This window comes from Protopterus annectens, chromosome 5.part0, assembly GCF_019279795.1.
Source record: "Protopterus annectens isolate FY-2018-M chromosome 5.part0, PAN1.0, whole genome shotgun sequence".
NCBI lineage: Eukaryota > Metazoa > Chordata > Ceratodontiformes > Protopteridae > Protopterus > Protopterus annectens.
In genome coordinates, this window is record NC_056735.1 from 438,700,644 (window position 1) to 438,728,569 (window position 27,926).

The following is a 27,926-nucleotide window of genomic DNA, read 5'->3' on the forward strand; positions in this document are numbered from 1 at the left end:
AACAGTGTGCACCAATAAGACCAGTCTACTGCATACATTCATGGAACTAAACTAAGTATTTATGGGTCACAGTTTATGCATCTAACAACCAGATGGTCTTGTGTGAAGTTACCCCAAAAGAAAATCTTATAGTTCATACATGTGTAATATGTGGGAATCACTGAAACTGACTAGATTGTGCAAAAATATGTTGTTTATAACACCCTGCACATTACACTCCTCCTGTCAGGTAAAATAATTCAATCCTCTCAAGTTTAATATAATGGAAAGTATGTTGACAAAATGGGTTTATGATAGCAATGGGGTGGAACTAATGGACCCAAGAACTTAAATTAAATGAGCTATGTCATACAATGCCAAGGCAGTGGTAGTTCTTTTCTCTGATATCTGTAGAAATGAAATAGCCCCTCCACAAGCAGCAGCCAATGAACCACTGTAGGACTTGTGAGGTTGATATCTGCAAAACTTTTAACATGTCCCCTGTCAGATGTTGGCAGGTCCTATAGCAAGGACAGAAATACTACAGAAACCTTTGTGTCCATGGTGATAAGCAGTACATACATCTGTGTTTATGCCATGTGAGAATTGCACAAATCTACTAACTCTTTTATATTATCTACCCATCAAAAATGTCTAAGTTGTGGTGGTGATGGCATGTTAACCACAGGTGGATTCTTCTGCAATAAAGAGTGTGGCAACCTGCAGTATCTGGAACAGAAGCAAATGTTGACCAGCTACAAATGATGCTTCCTAGCATCTTAGGATGAGTGATACCCCTTGTACTTATTCCAGTGGTTCATTTCACTAAATGTATGCAAGTCTAATTTGTACTACCATGTTTGGTTTTGTCATTTGTATATGTGACGGATCTCACTAGAATTTTAAAGCACATCTTATTGTGATGCATATGGCTCTATTTTCCCACTAGCAAAGTAAAGTTATATATGTCTCTAAAGAGCACCCTCAGAGCCCATTGTCATTCACCACTCCATTTTGCAAAATGCACTGGGCTATTTATTTTTGACTACTCCACATTATCTAAGTATTCATCACTGAGTTCAGTTTCTTACCAGTTATACAAAGAACTGCTTCTTCTAACAATGTAAACAAAGCTTTCTGTTATAATCTGTCCTTGAAAAGACAATATAACAAATGAATAGGCATTATTCAATGTCATGGTCTTTTTTAATGCATAAAAACAAAGAAACAAATTAAAAGCATTAATTATTGCTATTAGCTATAAGAAAAATCCTTTTGTCACACAGATGTTTTTTCCTTTTATTATTATGCTCTCTAAGTAGTTTTCTCCTGCATAACTGGACTTCTAATTAACAAATATATCACATTTCAGTAGATGAGCATGAGGAATTTATTTAGTACCTTGGTTATATATGGATATGTGGTTGAAATAGATTTCATAGGGTGTTGTTTCATATTCATATATATCGATGAGCTTGTTAGAAATTATCGATTCCATTGTTATTTGTTTTGAATTATAAAAACAATTTTTGTACAGCTGAATATTTATTAACCCAAGGAATTGATGAAACTGATAATCTGTTTAGTTGCCATACAATACACCATGTGAAACAGCTTACAGAGATTAATGGCCTTTTCCGCAGACTAAAATTAGGCATACTTATTCAGCAGTCTAGGAATGCAGACAATAATTGCCTGATATGCATAATAATACAATGCAGTGAATATTTCTGAATAATGTATATAGTTTATATTTGTATTCTATAAAAAGTGGCAGGTTATCAAAAGCAATTCCAATGCTTAGTTTCTTATGTATAGTACAGAGATCTTATTTCCCAGCTAAAGAAGTTTAATATTTTATACAGTTGACAATCATGTCTGACATTTTGGATCAGTTTTATGAGTGAAAGAATGTCATTTATCATTTATTGTCATATATCCCCACCCTCTGTAAATCTTCAGACCCACCTGCTTGCACAGTAACTTAAACCAGTGAGTTATGGCTCTTATCACCTCTGCATGTTTCCATATACAGTCTAAGAATACAATTTTTAAAAAATGTGAATGCTTTGCAAATTCCTTAGTTTGAATTAATAGCAACTTATAAATTGATAATTGTGCATTAGTGTCAGTTATTTCCCAATGATGTTTTTTTTTTCTGTGTTAAAATTTGACTTAATACCTCTGAAATGACATTCTTTATTATATTCTCTTTACTATACAATTCATGAGACATCAAACTACACAACTTATAGTTTCACTATCACATAGCATATTTTCATCAGGTCAGCATTACACATTGTTGTCAGACAGTTCAATTCTGTTTATTTGATTTTTTTACAGATCCCCATATATTGTACAATCACTGGTTGTAGCAGTATTAACAGTGGTCATGGCAGTCAGTATTATTAGCATAAAGGTGGAAATGGGTAGTAGGACACACAGACATGGTATGTTTAAGGCATAATTTATGGCATCTTATCTTCTTGTTATCATCTGAGTTGACATGTAAGTTTTAGTAGGATCCATCTTAGAACATTTCAAGCGTTAAAGTTAAACTCTGCCCATTCAAAGTCAATATCCTATATGGCAGCCGTTACATTAATCATCGAGTGTAGTACTGAAACTATACCCAAATAATGGATTGCAGGTCTTGCCTAAGACCCAGGTGACCTGAGTTTGATTAGTAATTCAGAAGCCAGGAGAGACAGGGCTAGTAAGATGGGAGTGAGTAGGTGTCTCTGGCTTGACCATTCTCAAGGAAAGGAGGCAGCTAACAATTAGAGGTAGCAGTACATGTTATTCCCATGAAGAAAAAGACTGAGGAACACATGCATCTTCTGTTCAAGGGAAATGGATGGGGAATTCAATGTATGTAAAGTCATGCTTCATACAGCAAGACAGCATTTAGGTAGATCCTGGAAGAGTATCCACTGGTAATGGGTCCTACAATGAAAAGAAGGAAGATTACTTCATCACACCTGGAAGCTAGCCAGCCTCAAATACCTGACACTCACCAGACACTCCATGCAGGAATGAATGGGATGTGGATCTCTCACCTAGACTGGAGAATCCTGGATCTCCACTCAGATGGAATGACTGGGTCTCCTGGAAAACCGAATGTGCGCATGTGCGCACACACACACACACACACACACACACACACACACACACACACACACACACACACACACACACACACACACACACATCTATGTTCAGCCATTGGCTGGAACTTCCATTGAATGGCTGAACAGCAGACCCTATCCATCGAATGTTCATTCACCGAAAGTTCATTTAATTTTGGCCACCACTTCTCTGGCTGCCCTTTTCCCCACTGTAATGTGGTCTCAGAGTTGATCTATATAGTTTAGGAGGTGGTTGTTGTGGGGCGAAGCCCTCCACATTGGGCGTTGGGGGGGGCATTCACCTGGGTGGGTTTAATGTACTGTGGTAGGGAACACGAGGAAGTGGTGGCCAACTATTTACTTTCCCTAGTGATGAAATGAATATTCATTGAATGAATGTTTGATGGAAAGGGGTCAATGTTCAGCCATTCAATGGAAGTTCCTTTCAATGTCTAAACATAGACCCCCCCGCCACACACACACACACACACACACACACACACACACACACACACACACACACACACACACAAATGGAGCTTAGTACTCTTAGTAATATATTTTGGCATTGTTTTCATTTTTCAAAGTCAACAATGCTTTTTCTTTTTGACCTCAGTGTATTATGACTTATAATTGTGTGCATTAGTATTTAGTTTTTTCAAGAACTGTCAAGGGAGTCATTCAAAAATCCTTACAGTTCAAAGAGAAGGGTAATGCTTACTAAATACATTTTTTATAAGGACCCATCTTTTATGTTTGTGACAGTAAAATGAAAAGAAGGCAACAGTTTCATAATTAATGCTTAACAAACTCAGACACATCTCCAAAGAATATCTAAATAAAGTGCCAGGCCACAAAGGCTGTAGGTTATTAAATTTATTCAACTTAAAAGTAAGAATAAAAATGGGTAAGTGCTTTCACAATGCCATAGATCACTTCATCAGACAGTCACATTAAAGAGGAATGGATTTTGGAACACTTGAGAGACATTAGGAATGGGAGGCAGGAAAATGCATTAGCACACCATGTGGTGGCTGAAGGCAACTCTCATAAGTTTAAGTTTCTGGCACTCGTAATTGGAAGTGATATTAGGGGTGGGGATCTTAAGAATAAGACAGAGCAAGGGAACAAGCCTGGATTTTATCACTCCAAGCAATTCCCTGAAGCCTATGTTGAAGGCATGCCCACTCCCACATTAAAATGTGTGTGTGTGTGTGTGTGTGTGTGTGTGTGTGTGTGTGTGTGTGTGTGTGTGTGTGTGTGTATATATATATATATATATATATATATATATATGTGTGTGTGTGTGTGTGTGTGTGTGTGTGTGTGTGTGTGTGTGTGTGTGTGTATATATATATATATATATATATATATATATATATATATATATATATATATATATATATATATGGGATCCGTGCAGATGTTCGAAGTTTCTCTTCTTCGAACCCACTACACCGAGTCCACTTGTTCAAAGTAGTGAAACTTCAAACATTGACTATGGCAGTCACACTACAGCATGGAATGAGAATATTCCCTTTTTCCCGCTGTAGTGCGATCTCGGAGTTGGTATATTTAAGTAGGGGAGTGTGGGGGGCACAGCCTCTCTCATGGGGGTGCAGGGTGGCTTGCCCCCCTGCAAAAACAGTTTTTAGTGTTTTTTTTTATTTTTGGGTCGCCCGGGGAACTAGACTTCAGCGAAAGTGCAAGTGTGGTATATATATATATATATATATATATATATATATATATATATATATACATATATATATTTTTTTTTTTATATGAATGTTTTATATGTATACTGCTACTATGTGATGTAATCTTTTATTGCTGTTTTAAAAAATTATTTTTACAGGTTTCTGGCAACAGGAAATTATGTCACAGTGATTTTGCTATATAGATGGTTCTTCTCTGTAATGTGATTGCCTGATGAAGCGATCTATTTTATCATGAAAGCACTTACCCATTTTTATTCTTACTTTTAAGTTGAATACATGTAATAACCTACAGCCTTGGTGCCCTGACACTTTGTTAATTTGGATACTGTTTTTTGTTTAAGTGCCATTCCTTTATCTTGTGATCTTTCTTTTTTTTGACATCTCCAAAGAGCCTGATTTTAGAACAAAGGCTACAGTGATACTGTTTTATTGTTGTCTTATTACTATCAAACTGCTATCTTGTTTTCTTCAAAAACATTTAAAAATCAATGACATTGAGCAGTTTTAGTTCTGAAGTACTCATGTTAAGATTTATACATTTGCAGCAACTGTGATTTTAGCTGAAAGGTATATGATGTTTTCACTAATCTGAATCATTTCAAGACATTAATCTCACCATATTTTTGGAAGAAACCTGTGTGACGAAGATATGTTATTCAGAGCATTTCTACTGAGCTGTAATAAATTAAGAAAAGTGATTAAAGTAAAATATTTGGTAATACTAAGCTTTATTATATTACTTGAATTTTATTCATCCTGCCTTCATTGTCACTTGTGTAGCTAGAAGGTGGTTTCATCAAGCTATACAGAATGACATGTAACTGCTTTAGAATTTCATAAATTAAGTACTTGATATTGCAATATTATTCTGCTTAAAGTAAGAGAGGGGCTGTGACAGATGATGGCATCTTTACTGAACATGATGGAACAGCATTCCTACTTCGTCATCATTGATGGAGACATAAACATGTGCCTTTTGTTATTAGTCTAGCCTGGCAAGACATTAATTTGGTATAATACACTTACAGAAGAATTCATGTTTACAGAAGTACCCACAGACACACAGAGACACAAGCATTTGCTCGCACACATGCTCGCGCGCTCGCACACACTCACACACACACACACACACACACACACACACACACACACACACACACACACACACTCTTGCATGTATCTCATAAGCTTGTTTTTTGATGTATATATCCGCATATTATTCTCCTATGCTCAAATGGTCAATTTAGTTAAGTTCTTTTGTAGACATGCCCTATCTTTAACAAATGTAATCAGTTTACACATTTTTAAGTCATCTGCATACAGACTGTAGAACACCTCAGATGAAAAAGATAGATCTGAAAGATATGATCTAAACAAGTGTGGCCCTAGGATAGAACCCTGTAGGACATCTTGACTGTAACCTTAAATTTCACTTGTTCAGTTGCTGTATGATAGTTGCCATGTCCCAGTAAAATATACTTTTGTGCTTGAACAAAATGGTTCTTTCTTTGGAGCAGTGCACAATACTTAAATGTAGGGACTCTCTGTGTTTAAATTGACAGCGTGTTTGCATAAAATTATCTGCACCACACTAACAGCTACAGATAGCTAAATGAATATCCTATTCACTTTTGCATGTAATTAGTTACCTGATTTTAAAACTCTTGTGTATGATGAAAGATGAACAGAGTCTGGTCCTCATAACAATGGGACAGACACACTGTACATATTCCACATGGAAAGCAATCATGCAATTTAACATCACAAAACATTTGTGTATTCATTTATCTATGTAGATTATTGAACCTAGGAAAACTTACACTTTCAGTGACTACTGTGTCATGGGGAGCTTAAGCAAACAGCTGGTGAGAATGTCAATTTGCGAGGGCGTGGCCCAGATAGCTAACTAAGAGCAGGTGAAAGCTCTGTGACTGAAAACTTTACTCTGATAGAAAATGCAATCAAAAAATTTAAATTTGGAGATACTTTGCTAATTTAATTCACTAATAGTCAGAAGAAAGTTTATGGCTTCAAGTTCTTCAAAAGCTATATTTTTTCTGGCAGAATTTCAAATGCTTGGTTAAGAGAGAAGAGACTTCAACATTAGTCACTCAAGAAATGGTACTCAGGATTCTTGTGTTAAAAAATAAATTCAGTCAGTACTATCTCATATGCAGGACATATTACTTAAAATAGACAAATTGGAAACCAAACTATAAAGTTTCAAAGAAGAGACCAGAAAGAAGATGGAACATTTATACATTCATATGAAACAACAAAGTACACATGTCAGTAGTATGGAAGAAACTTTAAATGATTATGATGGAAGAATAACTGAAGTTGAGTCTCAGACTGAATTTCTTCTAAAACAAAATAACTGACTCAATGATGTAGAAAATAGACTGAGATGAGTAACTTTAGAAGTGATGGTATATCTGAAAAGTATGAGGGAGACAATATAAAAAACTTCTTAACTACCTGTCTACATAAAACATTAAATCTACCTGAAACTTTAACTTTTAGAATTGAAAGGACACATAGATAACTGAGATCACCTTCTAAAAAGGAAAACTTACCACCACATTCAATTATGGATAGTTTTAATCTATTATCTACTAATGTAAGTGGATTAAGTATTGGCAACAAAAGGAAATCATTAATGAGATCTCTAAAATTAAATAGAGTAGACATTATATTCTTTGCAAGAGGCTCACTTGGTAAATAAAGATATTCATTATTTAAATAACTCAGGTTACAAGATGTTATCATATGCTTCTTTTAACAAAAAGAGGGGATGAACTGATATACTTTGAAGAAAATCTACTGTACTGCCTAAGGTGATGGAATCCATTAATTATACCAAAAGAATGTATACATTTTTAATAATTAAATATAATGGCAAACTCTATACACTATCTTTTTTTTTACTGGATCTGTGGAATAGGTGCAAAATTGGCTAAAGAGTACTTAAACTTACTTACTGGAAGGGTAGTTTGATTTTAGCATGGGATGTTGACTGCATATCTAATACAGAAGATACAACTGAACAGAAGAAAGCTAAAAATACCATTATCAGCTAAAGCACTATATAGATGGACTAGTAATAATAATTTAGTTGATTTGCTATTAAAAGCAGAAGATAAGTCATTATTCTTCACTCATTATTCTACTGTGCATGCGTCACAAACTAGAACTGATAGGATTTATGCCTCTATAGATTTACTTAATAAAGTGAATTATTTTAAATCTATCGCTTGTCCCTTAGCATAATGTACTAAATAGTAATATAGTAATGGATATAAGGCTATTACAGATTATTTATAGAATCTAAGGATATATGATGAAATGAAAAGAGTTTAAGAGTTACCTTAAGGAGCAAATCAAGAATTTTTCATCTTTGAATGATAATTGTCAGGTTAGTAAAGTCATACTATGGGACTCCTTCAAAATGCTTATTAAAGATAGAATGGGAAGATGGGTTAGTAATAAAATGAAAGAGTGGGATAAAGAGTTGTTAGAAATACAAGATGAACTATATAAAGCAAGGTTTGAACAAACAAAGAAATTAGATAATGTTAAAGACATTAAAAATTAATGACAACAATATCAACTAGTTTTAATGCATAAACTGGAGATAGCTTTAGGAAAAAGTAAACTTGCACAGTTATGCAACGACTTCAAATAATCTACACAGATTAGCTAATAGAAGTAAGATGTTACACAAAAAGGCACATATCAATAATATCCAAAATCCTCACACTAATAATTTTACTTTAGACATAGAAGAAATGCTTACTATTTAAAAACATCCATGAGGATATTGATAAAGATAAAAATACTAATTCCAATGATTGCAACACTGACAATTATTTAAAGAACAATGTTACTAATAAATGTAATGACTGACAAATATCTCTACTGAATAAGTCTATTACACTAAACTAATGCCTTTCAGCTATTCCCGGTTAGGGGTTGCCACAGCGGAACTCTGGTCCACTAATGATTGGCAGTGGATTTTTACAGTGCCAAGGTGCCAGCCCGATACCCAGCCTTCAAAGAAGGCACACCCATTCATGCATGCACCTACCTGCATTTCTTTAAATGTCATTCGACCATGGGGAGGACATGCAGATTCCACACAGAAGGCAGCCCAGCTGAGAATCGAACGGGAGAACCTCTTGCTGTGAGGCGACAACGCTAACCACTGAACCACCATTGCTTTGAATAAGTCTATTACACTGATATAAGTTAAAGAAGCTTTAAAAAAGGAAAATGGCAAAGCTCCAGCATTAGATGATTTATGTATGGAATTAGATAGCTGCTTCTATTGAATATTTTATAATTACTGAGTGATGTTTTCTGGATAATTCAGAGTGACAAAATTAAGTCTCCCTCATGGAAATTTTCTGTAATCTGACCTATACATAAACAAGGAAAGGATAACAAGTTAGTTTCCTTACATAGACCTATTTCATTATTAAATGTAGACTATAAAATATTTGCTTCCATTTTCACTACAAGATTAAGAGGGATCTATATTAGTTTGCCGAAAGTGTATTTCAGCGAGCACCTAGTCATCGACCCCTAATCAGTGAAAATCACTTCTGTGATTTGCTGAATTTACCAAGTGCAAAGCAGTAGTTGGCTAACTACACAACGTTGCCTTTTTCTCCACTGTAGTGTGAGCTCAGAGTTGATATTTATAGTTAGGGGGTGTGTAGGCGCAAAGCCCCTCACTTGGGTGGGTTTGATTTCGTGAGATGTTTGCCCATTGCACTGCTGGGCAAGTATTCTGTTTCCCTTGGTAAATTCAGTGAATTGCAGTAGTGCTTTTCAATGAACTGAAGTCAATGATTAGTGTTTGCTGAACTACACTTTCGTGAACTAATATAGACGCAATTAAGAGATATAGTAGATAAATTAATTAATAAAGATCCAACAGGATTTATAGTCAATAGATTAATGGACAATAATATAAAAAGGGTAGTAGCTATCTTAGATTTAGCAAAAGAAATGAACAAGAAATTGGCCCTAAATAGTTTAGATACTGAGTAATCTTTTGATTCTGTTGACTAGAAGTGTTTGCATTTCCAGAACATTTTATTGGAATATTAATATTTCTTAAGGATTCACTTTAAACAAAGGCAAAAAGCAAGGTTGCCTCTTGTCCCTCTACTATTCACATTTATTATCAACCCTTAGCTAACATTACAACCAGGAATGAACAATTTTATGGATCTCAGTTAACAGAAATTGCCAAGCTAAAGTACATAGTTTTGCAGATGATATTTTACGAACTATAGGAGATTTAAATTATTCAATGAGGAAACTGAAAAGTTTCAAGACGTATTTCTGCTGAAATTAAAAAAAAAACAGAAATTTCAGTGTTAAATCAATTGCTAGATAATAAGTTTAAAGCTAAATATAAATATAATTGGGAAGGAAAAAACTAAAATATTAAAGTATAAAAAATCTATCAAGATGTGACTAAGATTAATAATAAATTTGAAAAAATAATTGAAGAAGTGTTACTTATTAAATAAATGGAATGAATGATTTTTTTTTAACTTTTGAGGATAGGTCAGTGCTTATTAAAATGATTATACAATATATATATATATATATATATATATATATATATATATATATATATATATATATATAGTTTCCCTTCAGAATCCTGAAATATCACAATCATGCACTTCATAATCTGGAATCCAAAATCCTGAAAATTCAAAATCCTGAATCACAAAATACTGAAAATATACAGGACACAAAGAATGACAATATTCCAGTACAAGGACACAGAGAAACCCATACAAGACAAAGGATAGCACATTTCACCAAGTATGGGAAGGCCCCCCTGCACCCCCCACACCCCTGCTAATTAAATATATAAACACCAAGATTGCACTCCACAGAAAACAATAGCAAACATACCATCACATGTGTTCATGACTGCCTGTTGTAACATTCCATTTTAACTTGCTGTACTACAACATAACTCATGATAGTGTAGTGAAGTGCAATCTTGGAGGTGATACCCCCCCTGCTTATATTTGGTGGAATGTAATCTGGTTTGTGTTCCCTATAGTTAGTATATGCACCCTGTGTGTTTTCAGCCTTATGGGATTCAGGATTTTGAATTTTCAAGATTTGGGGCTTCTAGATTATGAAGTTTTTTGTGAAATTCAAGACTGCAATATTTCAGGATTCTTAAGTGAAACTATATATATATATATATATATATATATATATATATATATATATATCACATTCAATAGTTGTAATTCCTTAGAAAAATCTTTTAAAAAAAAATGGAAAAAATGTTAACTTCATTATTTTGGTATGCTCAAAAGCCAAGAGTTGCTTATAGAAATCATATAAGATTATGGGAGTATGGTGGTATTAGCTTTCTAAATTTAGAGTCTGACTGTATTGCTGAAAGGGTTAACTGTATTATACTCTGGATAAACTTGACATACACTTGTCAATGGAAAACCATCCAGGAACAGATTATACTAAATTCTTATCTTCTTCTTCTTTTCCCGGTTAGAGGTCGCCACAGTGGGTCATATGTACGATCATGATTGGCAGTGGAGTTTTACAGTGTTGAGTTGCCAGCCCGGTGCCCAACCTTCCACAGAAGGCACACACACTCACGCCTAGGGCAATTTAGAGTGTCCAATCCACCTACAGCATGTCTTTGGGATGTGGGAGGAAACCGGAGCACCCAGAAAAAACCCACACAACCACAGGGAGGACATGCAGACTCCGCACAGAAGGGACCCCAGCCTAGGATCGAACCAGGGAACATCTTGCTGTGAGGCAACAACGCTAACCACTACACCACATTGGCTGCCCCATTATACTAAATTCTTATACGTTTATTAAATATGATAAGTTAGAAATATGTAATAATCCTTTCATCTGGTTGACAAAATTTACCTTAGAAGGAACTACAGTTCAATCTTTAGAGTCTGTATATATGAAATCAATTCTTACAATAGTTACAGAATATGTTTTTAAAACTCTATTAATATCAAAATGGACATTTTTGTGCTTTTCCATTGAACACACCTTTAGTCTTAAGGAAACTTAAAACAACATTAATATCAATTTACTAAAAAGGAATTGCTTAGTATTATTTTCTGATTGCTTTAAAAAAAGGAAAATCTAAGTCCCCAGAATATTTAATGAAAGAATATAAATTTGATGAAATTGCTAACCAATTAATATTATCCATAAGTAAGAAATTAAATGAATTTGTAAAGAGGAACAGAACACTGTCCCCCAATTATATACATATAGGAATACTATTATTAAAAGTAGAATTACCTGCAAAGGAAGCTTTTCCAAGTGTTATAAGCTAATTAAAATAATAATAATAATAATAATAATAATAATAATAATAAAATAATAATGCTGATGCAAAATTCTGGAACTTTTTTAATCACAGTGGATTGAGTGACTCAATAGATGGTAATGATAACATTTTGTTACTTAAATCAGTTTAATCAGTTTGTCAAATTTCTTCAAATTTCTTCAAGTATATTCTGGAAAGTTTTTTATGTGGCAAAATACACATAAATGTTTGTTACTCCCTATAAAACCTCTATGTTTAATAAAATGACTTCTTCAGTCGGTTAGAGATGTAGTAAAGATGTAAAAGCTGTTTGGATACACATGCTTTTGGATTGTGAAAATTAAATGTATAATGGAAGGAGATAAGTATGTTTTTAATGCGTTATAGTCTGTTATTTGTTATTTAACTAGATCAGCAATACTAATGAATGTTCAACTTACTTTATCCGTAAAGCCAAAGAGCAAAAAATGTTTAGGCTCACGTGGCAGCTGCCAGAAAAGATACCAAAGGTCCATAAGGATAGGAAGAGACCTCCTTTCAGCAACATATTCAAAGACTTAGCCAAATTCTACTTTCTTGGACCATATCCAAAACTTGTTATTTAAGTGACTCCTAGCACCTTTTGGAACTCCTGAATGATTTTTTTATTAGTGACTTTAATTTTCATGTGGACTTCCTGTACACTTGTATTCTGCCGGAGACTGGAGAAGAGTTTTTAAGGGAATACCTGACTTTAGAGGTGGACAAAATTAATATGATTTGTTCCCTTATGTACTTGGTTCTGGACAATAACTACTTTAGTTTTATTGATAAATTGTACAAATAGACCTTGGGAATAAACATGGGGAGAGAAAGAGTTTTTGTTAACTTGATCATGGCTATATGGGGAGAGAAATGTCTGATGAAGCAACATTTAGCAGAAAAAAATCTTGTTCCACAGGAGGTACACAGATGATCCCTTTTTTTCTATGGAGTGGGAGTCTAGATGAAATTAAGTGTTTTGTGGAATACATGCACTGTTTTTTTTTTTTTTTGCTGTTCATCATCAATGGTTTTGGTGATACATTGCACTGGGTCGATATTAAAATAGCGAAACCTCACTTACGTGAATACCTAAATCCCGACACATAAATACCGAACTGCGAAAACACTGAACGTCCTAAAGCACGAAATTCAAAATATCAAATTGCCATAGTTGGCCAAACCCACACCTGCTATGTACTACCTACCCAAACAAAATAAATAATCCACACTTCCCTATATCTACACTTCACCCATATATCCCATATCCTAATCAAACATTCACTACACACAAATGTATCTCACTATAAACAAACAACACCCAACTATGGGAAAAGTATAATTTACGTATACATTCAGCTACACAACTATATTACTATACATACACTTAACATAACCCTACTTCTAACCCTAAAGTAAAGGTTGCACGTAATTGCTAGGTATGCACTTACCTTAATCTGCACCCTAACCCTAAGGTCTGTAACTATTGCACATTTACACTAGGGAGCTATCCCAGATAAGGGCTAACTATGACAATTCGATATTTCAAATTTCGCACTTCACGACGTTTGATGTTTTTGCAGTTCGCTATTTATGTGCTGGCATTTAGGTATTCACGTAAGTGAGGTTTCACTATTTTAATATAGACTCCCTTGCACTTCCTTGACCTGAGTATTTTGTATGAAACCACATATCATTCTTTTATGAGTAAGTTTTTTCATAAAGAGACCTTTGTTAACCAGTACCTTCACAAGAATAGTTTACACCCCTCCCACATGAAAAGAGGGCTGATTAAAGGACAAATTATTAGGCTCTGCACATTTCTGCAAGAGTTGATTAAGCTAATAGCTTTTTTCATTGATAGGAGATATAATTCAGACTGCGTATGTACAATTGAAGGTGAGTGATAAGGACATCCAAATCCCATCTATTTTGGAAAAGAAACATTTGAAGATTTCTGCTAGTCAGGCCCCGGATGTTTTTTCTGATGTCCCTAAAGAAAATTTTTGTTTTGCTTTTCCTATTTCAATTTGAAGTGAAATGTTGTTGATCAAGTATATAATGCAAAAAACTGGAAGGTCAGTTTGGAAAATATAGATTTGTGTAAAGTCATGGGTGAAAGAAATCTATTAATTTTAAATCTATGTTTGAACATAATAATTTTTGCCCTGGTGTTGTACCTACAAGAAGGTCACCCTTGGAGCTTACAGTTGTGGTTTTGTAACAATGTAGGTTCATTAACAATTCATCCTCAGTATTTTTTCAACACTGTAACATAGTGGTTTGGGTGAAAGGAAGATTCAGCCGCATTTCAAAACATTGACTTTATGCAACTGTGTGGTTCTTGTAATGCATTTTAAATTAGCAAGACTGTCAAATGTTTGAACAGACAGATTTATGGCCATGGTTTGGCTATTAGGAAAAATGACCATAAAAATGCGCTAGCCAAACATGTTGCTTTTTGTACGGATTTTGAGAAGTTTTTCTGTTGTGTAATTGACTCAGTTAATGCCGCCTGCTTTACCGGAGATTATAAAGTTCAGTTAGAAAGTAAGGAAAGCAGTTTGCAGATTAGAGTGAGGGCAGACAGAGCTCTAGGGCTTAATAAAACAATCAGCATTAAATGATTTTTACAAGCTTTAAGGATTTAATGTTACCTGAAAGTTAACTTTGTTTATATATAGTTTTAACAAATTGCATTTGCATTTTGGTCCTATCACTTTAAATTTTTAAGGCAGTTTTTCATGTTTGTGACACTGTCAATTGTATCTTTCATTGGCTGTGTGGATCACATGATTTATATGCAGTCTTTTTAAATTCTTATGGTGGATCTACATTTTACATTTTCTGATGAAGTTCTTCTCTGATTAAAGTAGAATGCAAGTGCTAAACTTTGTGTTTGGAACATTGCCTTGACATTGTCGTGGTTTTACTTCAGACTTTTTTCAGTTTGGTTTGTTTTTGGAATGCTGCTATAACCGACTTGCTAGGAAAGATATTACAAAAAATGGAAATTAAACTCAGTTCCTACTTTCAAAGATTTTTTAAATTTAACAGCAATACTATGTAAAACTGAAAAAGAAGTGATCAGAATAAGATCTCTAAATCATACTAAGACTTTTAGTGATCAGGATAACCTTGAAATGTTGCTATTAAAATATCAATACTCTTAATGTGTTAATTGTATAAGGTTACCTTGATGATTGTGCTTTGACTACTCTAAGTGAATCTTTCATAATTTACTATAATAATTTGCATTCCCCACTAACATTTGCATGAGTGTTTCAGTCCATTGAACCAAGACTCTTACTGTGTTAATTGTATAAGGTTACCTTGATAATTCAATGTACTCCTATGATTGTATAATAATATGTGATGTTGAATTTCTTCCTTTCTGTGTATATACTGTAAATATGTTAAATTAATAAAAAAATATATAAAAAATGTAAAAAAAAGAATGTTACTTTATTTCTTGCTCACATTCACTGCAGAATGTGCAAGTGCCTTTTTGAGTTCTAAGAATATTTACAATTGGGACATCTATCATCTGATGAAAAGCAACTGAAAGACTATAATCTCCCTTATGCCATCTCTCCAAATTTTTACATCTGGAAATATTTTAGTGCTTATTATCCCATCTGTGAGATCTCTGTAGTCTGATACAGTTTTCATTTTTTAATTATCTTATTTGTTTCCATTTCCCACATAGTTATGCAAATGTGAAACTAGTATTTACATACATGTAGTATATATATATATATATATATATATATATATATATATATATATGTGTGTACCAATGTAATGTGTGTGTTTTGTGTTTGTGTATGTAAACCCCCATATATGTGATCCATGGGATTTTCTTTCTAAAAATTATGTAAACATTCTTCTCTGTAAGGTTTGACAGGTGACTTGCTTGATGAATTTTCACTATAACTTCATCCAGCTTGCTCTCAAAGGATTGTGTTTTGACTACTCTAAGTGAACCTTTCATAATTTAATATAATGGTTTGCAATTCCCACTAACATTTGCATGAGTGTTTCAGTCCACTGATGGGTATCAAATTGCTATGAGTTCCAGTTATCATTACAAAAGACACTGGCGGATGACATAATGTGTCAGACTATGTGCATTGATGCAATCATGCTTTTTTATTTAGCATAGTCAGATATTTTTCATTGCCAGTGAGAACTAGTAAGTCAGAAATGTGTCTGATTGGCTAAGTACACAGGAGTACTTCATTGGGATATGAATAGGATAACTTTTGCTCATTTTAATTTAAGAAACAGAAATAGTCAGAAGTCTTAGGGGGAAGCGAGGGAATCAACAATGTTAATAAATGTCTTCAGTAAGTTAGAATAAGTTCTAGTTATCCTGTAGGTGATAAGGCTATAGTGACTATATATATAATGCATAGTCATTTGTATTATGTTCTGCAAAGCTAGAGACGACAGCTGGGGAAAGGAGGGCTGAAGCAATATGTGTAAGTCAACAGAGCCTGCTATGCTTCCTCTATCTGTCTCTGGGATTACTGTTAAATAACCTCTCCTATAATTACAGATCCTGTACAACTTTACCACAAATGCTCTGACATATGGCTACTGAGAACCTCACTGTCTCAGAATTAATACACTTGTATCCTGGCATGGCACTTGAACCATTGCTTTCTTTCAATAACACACAGAAAGAATCCTTAACAAAACTCTATCACAGTTAAAACTCTGTTACAGAATCTCATATTTGCTTTCATACTCTGCCTAACAAGTCCAATACAGACATGTCTTAATTCCTAAATTAGAATATGCAGAGCTGTAGCTATAGCTGGATCATCTAGCATTTGGAGCCAGTCACTAAATTGGCATACAACGTCTTCCCAGCAAAAAAAAAAAAAAGCCTGTCTCCCTAATCTGGTGAGATCCCCAACTCCACACCCTCAGCTCTTCAGCTGAAAAGCAAAAGAAAAAGAAAAAAACAGCTTGTTGCATTCCTTAGAGTGGTGTTCTAAGCCAGAGCCTGTCTCTCTCATCTCCTCAAGTGAAAAAAAAAAAAAAAAAAAAAAATATATATATATATATATATATATATATATATATATATATATATATATATATATATATGTACCTCTTTTCTGGATGCCATCTTCTTACTTTCTTCCTGTCTGTCCCAAATCTTCTTCATCAGATTGTCTTCTGCTTTTCTGCACATGTGCCTGAACTACTGTAATCTGTTCTCTTTGATCTTTTCTGTAATTGGAGTTACTTTGGATGTTCATCGTGCATACAGCTGCAGTAATCACATATGGGTTCTCTGCCGTCAGGCGGTCCCTCGGTCAGCCGAATTCCAAAGTCTTGGTCTGGCGTCGGTTGTTGTCGCTTCTTTCCTGATGTCAGTGCGACAGGGGTATATAAGACACAGCCGATGCCATATTCTTCAGTTTTTTTTGCCGCGCGGTGCCCGAAGCAGAAGCAGTTCGCAAGTACCGGTCGACCAGCTCCTGAATTTACAAAAAATTGGAAACCGAAGTCTTCTTTAAAGCTAAGTACCCCATTGGGGAAACTTTTCTTGCCTCAGACCAATGTCAGACAAAGTTAACAATTGTATTTCTTGTGGGAAGCAAATACCGCATAAGGATTTCCATTCCCTCTGCATACCTTGTTAGGCCCAGACCATGACGTCTCGGGCTGTCGCTTTTGTGCTACTTTCAATAAACACACTATTAAGCGTTGGGCGGAGTTCGCCCAACATTATTTTGGTAAAGCCTTTGATTATAAAATGTCATCGTAGACTCCGACTACCGTTTTGTCCAAAAAACGCAAGGACAAGGACCGACACGCGAGGTCCGTGGTCTCCACCGACACCATGCCAAAACCGACTGCACGTGGTCCGGTTCTCAGTGAGATGCCTTTGCAGTCCCTGACTACCGACGACACTTCTTAGGCGGTGTCTTCTGTACCCGAGACCGCAGGTGCCTCGGCCCTTACTCAGACTACAACCACCGAAGCCACTGTGAGTGTTGAGTCTCCTAATGTGGATAGGTCCACTTCCACCCAGGGTGTCTTTAGGCCCTCATCTTCCTTTTCCATTAAGGCCTTTACTATGTCCAAATCAGCCATGCATCCCAAGAGGCCTGTTGCTCAGGGCCCACCCCCAGGCTCCATGCCTAAAAAGCAGATGCTTAAAATGGCTGTAGATTTGATTACCCTTATCAGGGGTTCCCAACCCCCCTCCAGACAAGAGACCCAGAGTGGAGGAAGATTCTCCCTCTTCTGAACAGGGCTCCATTTTCTCAGAACATTCTGATGCAGAGGAGCACTTGTACTCCCCTTATGAAGATTCAGATGCAGAACAGTCCATTCCGTCTGTATCTCCCCCAGAGGATTTCTCTTTTGGGGAAACCTTGCACACCTTGAGGGAACACTTCCATTGGGAAGGCCAAGACTTTTCTGATTCCAAGAAAAGGCTTAGGGAATTTCTTTTGTTACCTCAACACAGACCGCTGGCTATACCTCCTGTCTTGGACATACTTGATGATGTTTACTCAGAGGCTTGTCTTAGTCCGGATTCCCTGCCTCCTGCTCATGTCAAACCTGATAGGTACTACAGAGTTCCTAACTCTCACCAATTTCTTTTCAAAAGCCATAATGCTGACCCTGAAACCATTTCTCAAGGCCCCAAGGGAATGAAGGCCTCTACTGCCAAGAATCCACTACCTTCTGAAAGAGAATCTAGATCCTTAGAAAGGTGGGGGAAAAAGGTATACACCTCGGCCACCCTAGCCATGAGGGCCTTAAATTATCAGTTCCATATGCTTAAATACCAGCAGTTTCTGTTATCTCAATTAAGAAATAAAATGTCTCAACCTGAACAACCAGATTTGAAGGAATTGCAGGATATGATGCATAGTGCAGAACAAGTGGGTAAATGCACCTTACAATGTGGCTATGATGCCTTAGAGGCCTCAAGTAGAGCTGCTGTTACAGGATCAGTCATTCGTAGACATGCTTGGCTTAGGGAACAAAGCTTGCCTGATCATGTTAAAGCTAAACTACTAGATGCTCCTTTACAAAAGGATGTACTATTTGGTACTAATGCTGAGGAGATACTACGTAAAATGGAAGAAAAAGCTAAATCTATACAAACTGTCAAGGCTTTTCTACAGGTTCAACCACCTCATTTTAGCAGAAATTGGCCTTCTAAATACTGGTCCTTTTCAGCCACGGACAAGCCCCAAAGAGGTAGATACAGGCGCACAAGGGGCAGAGGACAATCTCAAGGATCATATAGAGGCAGACAATGGCAAACTCCAGCACCAAGAGGTGGCGAAGACAGTGCACAACAATACAGAAAACAAACCCAATGACTTCCTCCTTTTCATGCCAAGCAAGTCTCAGCTGGCAGCTCCCTTGGGAGGAAAGCTGGCATTATTTACAAGAAATTGGCATATTATCACAACAGACAAATGGATCCTGGACATTATAAACAGAGGCTACAGATTTCATTTTCACACTCTTCCAAAAATGAGAGGCATGCCAAGCCTGCCACACAATCAAAGAGCAGAGGCACAAATACAAATTTCAAAACTCATAGGCATGAAAGCTATTCAAGAGGTACCTACTCACGAACAAGGTCAAGGTTTTTATTCCAGACTATTTCTGGTACCAAGAAAAGGAACTGACTGGAGACCCATTTTGGACTTATCCATCCTAAATACATTTCTACTCGTACCAAAATTCAAGATGCTCACATTACAGCAGCTTCTTCCCATGCTGGGCAAGGGGTTTTGGCTGGTAACATTGGACCTCAAGGAGGCATACCTGCATGTCCCAATCAGACAAAGCTGCAGAAGATACCTCAGATTTCTTGCATGTTCAATCCACTATCAATTCCCTGCATTGCCCTTTGGCTTATCTACTGCGCCCAGAATATTCACGAAATGCCTGGCATCAGTAATCGCCTACTGCAGACTTCAAGGGATACAAATTTACCCTTATTTGGACGACTGCCTGATCCAAGTGGACAGCAAGCACAAACGTCTGGAACATCTGGCTTATGCAATACGGTTACTGAATTATCTGGGATACACACTCAACAAAGAGAAATCCAGGCTAACACCATCTCAGAAAATAACTTTCCTGGGTGCCAACTTGGACACAAACACCCAGATGGCCTACCTTACGCCAGAAAAACAGGGGCAACTAACTCAGTACGTCAAAATACTAGCAAATTGTACCAGGCTTACTGCAAGGGAAATCCTGCAGGCTCTGGGCTTCATGGTATCTTGCATTCTTTTATTCCGATGTGCAAAGTTGCATATGAGAAAACTTCAATGGTACCTAAAAAACCTATGGTCTCAGCACAGCCACAATTTGGAAACAATAATACCAATAATTCCATGTTTGCAAAAGGAATTTCTATGGTGGGCTCAAGCATGTCAAACAAACACAGGTCTCCCATTCTGCAAGCCTCAAGCAAATCAAGTCATCACAACAGATGCCTCAGATTACGCCTGGGGGGCGCACATGACAGACAGGTGCATTCAGGGCAAATGGTCCCAAAAGGAAAAGCACCTTCGCATCAACCAAAAAGAAATGCTAGCAGTGATAAATGCAATTACAGCATTCAAGGACCTCCTGCATCCAGGACAATTATTGATAAGAACAGACAACACCACAGTAATGTGGTACATAAACAAACAAGGAGGAACACATTCATACCCCCTGTGCAGACTAGCCATGACACTTTGGAACTTGGCTCTGGAATGGCAAATTGAACTTCAAGCACAGTACTTGCCAGGTTTGGAAAACATGCTGGCAGACAGTCTAAGCAGAAATATGACAGATCCGCATTTAATGGAAGTTGCATCCTCAGGTGTTTACACAGATAATCCAAGCGTGGGGAAGGTCAGACATAGATCTCTTTGCCTCCCACAGGAATCATCAATTGGAAAAGTTTTGTTCAAGGATCTTCAATCCAAAGGCTTGGAGAGTGGACGCCCTTTCATTCAGTTGGACAGCATGGACAGTGTACGCTTTCCCTCCTCTGCCTCTTCTGCCCAAGGTGCTCTTGAAAGCAAGAGCAGACAGACCGAAGATGATACTGATTGCTCCAGACTGGCCAAGACAGCACTGGTACCCACTCCTGAGGAGCCTAACACATACTCCTCCCTGGCTTCTACCTCTAATGCCTCTTCTGCTGACTCAGCACAGCTACAAAACTCTTCACAGTCAGCTGAAAACACTCAATCTTGCTGCATGGAAAATTCCTTAACACCACAACAGATCCTACTCCCCAAAGAGGTGCAGGACGTCATTCTGGAGGCCAGAAGGCTATCAACTAGAAAGGCCTACTCTGCAAAATGGAAATGGTTTTGCTCCTGGAATGAGAAAAAAGGACAGGATCCTAGAAAACTAAATTTGCCTCAGGTATTACAGTATCTAGCTGAGCTGCTGAACAATGGGCTTTCATTTTCCTCCATAAAATTCCATGCCTCAGCCATTTCTGCAGAATTCAACACGGATCCACCGTTATTCTCTCACCCACTTTTAAGACAGTTCCTCAGAGGGGCTAAGAATATAAGACCACCGAGGAAACAACCAGTGCCAGCCTGGGATCTTAATTACATTCTAGAAAAATTAACATTGCCTCCCTTTGAACCAGCTGCCTCAACAGATTTGCAATATTTGTCCTGGAAAACAGCTTTCCTTCTGGCCATTACCTCAGCTCATAGGGTTTCGGAGCTACAAGCCCTCATGGCTGTGCAGCCCTTTCTCATCTTCCATCAGGACAGGGTTTCCCTTCGAACCAATCCGTCATTTATGCCTAAAGTGGTATCCAGGGTAGCTTTGAATCAAGCCATACACTTACCTACCTTTTACCCCAATCCTCAAAACAAAGGGGAAAGGCTGCAACATTCCTTAGACATCCATAGGCAGCTACATTATTATTTGGACAGAACAAAGCCTTTCAGGAAATCAGAACAACTTTTTGTGTCCTATGCTGTAGGAGCTCAAGGGAAGCCTATTACCAAACAGACAATTTCAAAATGGATAGGCCACTGCATACGATTTTGTTACTCCTATCATGGGAAATCTGTCCCTACAGGCATCAGATCCCACTCCACCAGGGCCACAGCTACCTCTACAGCTTTCCTCAGAGGAGTTCCTACCAAAGATATTTTGGAGGCAGCCACTTGGAGTTCTGTGCATACCTTCACAAAACACTACCACCTGCCTTTATATTCCAAAACTAGAGCAGGCTTTGCCACTGCTGTATTGCAGGGCATTCTGGCTCATCCCAGTTCCACCTAGTGCCTACCACCCTGTGCGTAGCTTTGGGAGTCTACCCATATGTGATTACTGCAGCTGTATGCACGATGAACATAGTACAGTTTTGTACCTACCATAAAAGTAGATGTTCGAGTGCTGATACAGCTGCAGTACAGGTTTCCCTCCCTCCTTCCCCTCTTGGTAAAGGACTAGTGGCTAACACCTCCTCTTACAACCTAATTTGGGTTATCCTCCTATGGTGTATTTGCTTGCAACTACTGTTTTTTGATTACATTGCATTGCTTGAATATATTTTTATATATAATTTATGTGTTGCCTTCCTTTTGGGGGCACCTGACATCTGGGGCAAGAAAAGACTGAAGAATATGGCATCGGCTGTGTCTTATATACCCCTGTCGCACTGACGTCAGGAAGAAGCGACAACAACTGACGCCAGACCAAGACTTTGGAATTCGGACGACCGAGGGACCGCCTGACAGCAGAGAACCCATATGTGATTACTGCAGCTGTATTAGCACTCAAACATCTACATTTATGGTAGGTACAAAACTGTACTTTTCTGTTCTTATGTTCTCACTTCTTCACCTGTCCCATAGTGTACATCCTACCACCCTTCTCAGGCATATAATTTCTATCACCTCTAGCTTTTTCATCTGCTCTGCCTTTACTACCCTGGTTTCTGTACCATACAGTAGTACTGGTCACACCACTGTTTTGTATACCTTACTTTTCAGCTTCTTTGGCATTCTTCTGTCATATACTAAATTTGAAACTCTGCGCCACTTGGCTGCAGCCCATCTGACTCTAGCTTTGACTTCTTCTTTCAGACTTCCCTTCCCCTCAACCACCTCTCCCAGATACGTGAAGCTATTAACCTGTTCCATTATCTTCCCTTCTACCTCAGTTCTTAAGTTTTTTCAATTTCCTCAATGTGCTGTCATTACCACTGTCTTAACTATACTTAGTTTTATCCCATGTGCCTTCAGTTTTGCATTCCATTCATTGCTGAAGTTCTTGCTCAGAGTTTGCCTATAATGTCACATTGTCTACATACAGCAAGTTTGTTGATCTGTCCCCTCTGATCTGCTTGCTAATGTAGTCTATCACCAGTATGAACAGCAGAGGGCTCAGAACTGAAACCTAATGCACACCCACTCCCACTGGGACCCCTCTGTGAGAGCAAATTCTGTTTGTACTTGAGTGACTGGGTCCTTGTACATAGCCTGCATTAATTCTACCAGTGTTTCTGGGATTTAGAACCACCACAGTACTGCCCAAATCAGCTTTCTTGGGACCTTGTCATATTCTTTTTCCAAGTCTAGAAATGCCCAATTGGACTCTTTCCTCGTCTCTAGTTTCTTCTCAACTATCTGCCTCACTGCAAACATTGGGTAAGTTCTCCTGCAGATAGCTAAGATGAATCTAGAGATGAAGAAAGAGTCCCAGAAGATGCATTAAACTTATTAGATATAAGTTCAAAGCTACCACAGGGGAAACAGCCTATCCAAACCTTGATCTAACAGGTTGGAACAACTTGTCATCAAACATTAGAAATCAAGAAAGTCTCAATCAGTTTAAACAAGCACTAAAACAGCACCAGATAAAAGAATCCTCTTATGCACGCTTTATAGACAATGACTAAATCACTACTCCTCTCTGCTAGCTACTATTTCATTTTTATGTCCATATTGGTATGATTTATACTCTGTTGATTGAGTTTCACATGCAAACATACTCTAGTTGCCTATTTGAAAGACAGCAGGCTTTACCTCCAGTATATAATATCTAACTCATTTGTGCTTCACATTTATACATGTTTTATACAGGACACATTTGTTTGTTTGTTTTGATTCACACTAAGTATTGTTTATTAAAATTATTGTAGTGTGCCTTTAAATTACTGTATTTTTTATTTGCTTGTTAAATGACTATCAACTGGCCCAGGTCATGGATGAAAAGGCTCAGTTGACCAGCCTATTTCATGAGTAAATAAATAAATGTTTCCATCCTGCAGCAGAGTATGAAACCCTTGGCATGAGACAAGGACTGCATATACAGTGGTAAGGAAGCCTTGGTCTAACAATGACAAAGGTGTCTTGACACCATGCAACAATGGCTACATGCTACTACAGATCATCAGCATTTGCAACTCTCAGCAAAACTCTCTGTATGCCATCAGTGGAGCAGAAATCATGAGTATCTGTTTATTTACTTATTAAGGTAGTTTACCAGAAATACACTATTATTTGAAACATTGTTAAATGACCTATCCAGTAATTCCAGACTATACTCTCCTATAGTACCAACAAACAAATGTAGACACTCACCTGGCTAAAAGATTAACCAAGTATTTCTCTCTAAGAAGCTGTGTTATTAATTAATGAGTTCTTTTAATCGCCTCTTCAGTTTCCTGTTCACTTGATTTGTTTTTTCTTTTTGGTATGCCAAACCACATCTTGTATATTTCATCCATACTTTGTTTCAGAATAAGGTAATAATGAAGATACATTTATTTCCTTTTGCTGCATAATCTGAACTATATGAAATACCTTAGAAATGCATTGCACTTATTTGATTATATATGCAAGTGTGAATCTCTAATGCTCATCAACTGAACAACTTATGCTGCCTGCTCTATGTAAGAAGAAAATATTTACAACCAATAATAAAGGAATAAAGGAAGTTGCATGAATTATATAAACATATGATACATTGATGACTATTTGGTATACAGTAGGAGTAACCAGCCTAGGACTGAGATGGATAAGATCGTAGGAGCCAGTGACTATAATCATGTTCTGTATTTGCTGTGTAAAGCTTGTTTATGAATGTTAGGTGTCAGCCATAAACCAATGCATTAGGGAGAATTTACCATAGCCAGCTGTACCCACATATACAACAGGTGAGAGTGAGTGGTATGGTTGTAACCTCTATACCCCATGTTATTTTGTGGTGCAGGATATAAGGCCTTTTGTCCTGTTTTCTGACAGCTTAACAAGTACTTATGTGTAGTAGTATACCAAAAGAAACAATATAGGGCACAAACAAAACCTTTGTATTTAAAGTCTTGACATGTTTTTATTCTATATTTTAGGAATATGGAATAATTGCAGGTCATAAAACTGGTGTTGTATAATTCCCAAACAATGCTAAGAACAGTTTTTTTCTTGGCTTGAAGAGAATGGATGATACTTAACTATAGAAAAAGACTGCAGAAAGGGAGCTAGCACTCCCTTGGTTTCCCAACACTTTTTCTAAAGAAAGGTCTCCTGAACTGTCTTATCTGATATTTTCTTTTTCATTGATAAATTTAGTATATCACAGTTTTGCAGAATATATATTTTGTAAGTAAGGATTTTTTTCTTATTTATTGAGTTTTGTTTAATTGTTAATCAGAGAAACAAAATGATTACATTCCCTCTTTCCAGGGTGACTCAGGATCACTATCATTTGAAGTAACTGTCTCAGAGTCACATGATAAGCAAAGGCTGAGTGAGTCAAAGCCAAGAATAATGGATAAATCTCAGTATTAGCTCACAGCCTTAACAACGTGTACTTGAGTACTGTAACTCCTATTAAATTTATTATTGAAAATAAAACCCACAGGGAATAAATTGTGCAACAAGCAAAAACAAATTGTAACATAAAACTTCTGCAGATGCACAGAAACATGGGTGAATAATACTTACAATACTTTTATTACAAATAAAACAGTAAACGCTTTCACACTTGAAAATAGTACTTCATCACACCATATTTTAAATGTATGTCACATTTATTTATTTATTTATTTGCCGGGGAAATTCTGACTGGACGCAGGTCCTTTTTCAGCGGATACCCGGGGAGAAAAGCTCCACATCATGTACATGATAAATAGAGATACAAAGCTGCAGTGATAGTAAACAACATTACAGGTTGTTGGCTTTAATACAATAACAAGATATTGATTATCAACAGTATATACAATAAATGTTGCAAGTTAAAATAGTTTCTTATCGTTTGCAATATTAGTAACAAAGTTGTCAGACAAGCTGTTAAAGTATGTAAAGACAACTAGCTATTTCTGACTGTGGTTAGTAGTGGCGGTAGTATAATTGGGTTAAGAGTCTACGTGGGGGGGAGGGTAAGGGTGGAGGTGTTAGTCTGGATTAGAACAAGGACAAAGCCAGTGCAAATTTAAGTGGAATTTGAGCACAGTCTTGAAAAGGCTGCTGGAAGGTAGAGTAGTTATAGAGGGTGGAAGATTGTTCCAAAGTTTAGATATGGTACATGAAAATATGGCTTCTCCTGCTGAATATTTGGGTTTGATAACAGTGAGTTGATTTTTTTGTGGCTTGATTTTCGGGGCCTAGTGGGGTGATAGGGTTAGAGAAGGGTTTGAAGGGAAGAGATGTTAAGGGGCTGGTTAATAAGTTTATGAGCAAGGGTGAGTTGATTAAAGTAAAGGAGTTGTGGGAGCTCTAGCCAGTTTAGTTCTTTAAGGGAAATACAATGATGGCTGCGGAAGGAGGCTCCAGTAGCAAATCTAGCAATTTTGTTGTAACAAGCATCAAGCTTGTGTAGGTCTGTCTGTCTAAGGTTGGTAAGTATGGGCAATGCATAGAGTAGGGTGGAGATTAGCTGGGAATTGGCTATGGAGATTCTAGCCACCTTGGTTAGGAATTGGCGGCTTTGATATAATGCACCAAGTTTCTTGTGAGCTTTTTATATTGTGAGAGATATGTGGGTGTCAAATCTAAGTTTGTTGTCTATTTCCACACCAAGTAATTTTGTGTGTTCTGGTGGAGAGATGATGGTATTGTCTTTGGCAAGAATGTTGAAGTGGGGGGTGTTTTGGGTGGCTTTGGAAGATTGGAACAAGAGAAGTTTTGTCTTACTTGGGTTGAGTAGGAGCTGAGCATTGGATAGCCAGCTTTCTACAGAAGAGAATGATTCCTGTGTGATTTGTTTTAGTTCTGGTAGAGTGGGGGCAGAGCAGATGAGAGTAGAGTCATCTGCTTACTGTATAAGAGATGCTTATGTGGTGGCAGTATGTAGGTTGTTAGTGAAAAGTGAGAATAGCAGAGGGCCAAGGATAGACCCCTGGGGAACTCCGAGAGTAACTGGGAGGTGAGGTGATATGTTATTGTCCCAGATTACTGATTGCTGGCATCCGTGTAGATAGCTGTGGAACCAGTTGCAGGCTGATTGTGAAAAGGAGAGGTTGGGGAGAGTAGAGAGTAGCCATGTCAAAGGCCTTTGATAGATCTAGAAATACAGCAGTAGAGTAGAGGCCATTGTTTTTGTGATGAAGTATAGTGTTGGTGAAGGAGAGCAGAGCAGAGGTAGTGCTGTAATATGACCTGAAACCATGTTGGGTTTTGGAGAGGAGATTATTAGCTAGGCAGTAGTTGGAGACCTGGGTGTTGATACATTTTTCAAGTA